Consider the following 976-nt stretch of genomic DNA (forward strand, 5'->3'; position numbering starts at 1 on the left):
CTTCACCTCCAACTATATAATCTACTGCAACCCAGAGCCCTTCACCTCCAACTATATAATCTACTGCAACCCAGAGCCCTTCACCTCCAACTATATAATCTACTGCAACCCAGAGCCCTTCACCTCCAACTATATAATCTACTGCAACCCAGAGCCCTTCACCTCCAACTATATAATCTACTGCAACCCAGAGCCCTTCACCTCCAACTATATAATCTACTGCAACCCAGAGCCCTTCACCTCCAACTATATAATCTACTGCAACCCAGAGCCCTTCACCTCCAACTATATAATCTACTGCAACCCAGAGCCCTTCACCTCCAACTATATAATCTACTGCAACCCAGAGCCCTTCACCTCCAACTATATAATCTACTGCAACCCAGAGCCCTTCACCTCCAACTATATAATCTACTGCAACCCAGAGCCCTTCACCTCCAACTATATAATCTACTGCAACCCAGAGCCCTTCACCTCCAACTATATAATCTACTGCAACCCAGAGCCCTTCATCTCCAACTATATAATCTACTGCAACCCAGAGCCCTTCACCTCCAACTATATAATCTACTGCAACCCAGAGCCCTTCACCTCCAACTATATAATCTACTGCAACCCAGAGCCCTTCACCTCCAACTATATAATCTACTGCAACCCAGAGCCCTTCACCTCCAACTATATAATCTACTGCAACCCAGAGCCCTTCACCTCCAACTATATAATCTACTGCAACCCAGAGCCCTTCACCTCCAACTATATAATCTACTGCAACCCAGAGCCCTTCACCTCCAACTATATAATCTACTGCAACCCAGAGCCCTTCACCTCCAACTATATAATCTACTGCAACCCAGAGCCCTTCACCTCCAACTATATAATCTACTGCAACCCAGAGCCCTTCACCTCCAACTATATAATCTACTGCAACCCAGAGCCCTTCACCTCCAACTATATAATCTACTGCAACCCAGAGCCC

This window comes from Salmo salar, unplaced genomic scaffold, assembly GCF_905237065.1.
Source record: "Salmo salar unplaced genomic scaffold, Ssal_v3.1, whole genome shotgun sequence".
In the NCBI taxonomy this organism is placed as follows: domain Eukaryota; kingdom Metazoa; phylum Chordata; class Actinopteri; order Salmoniformes; family Salmonidae; genus Salmo; species Salmo salar.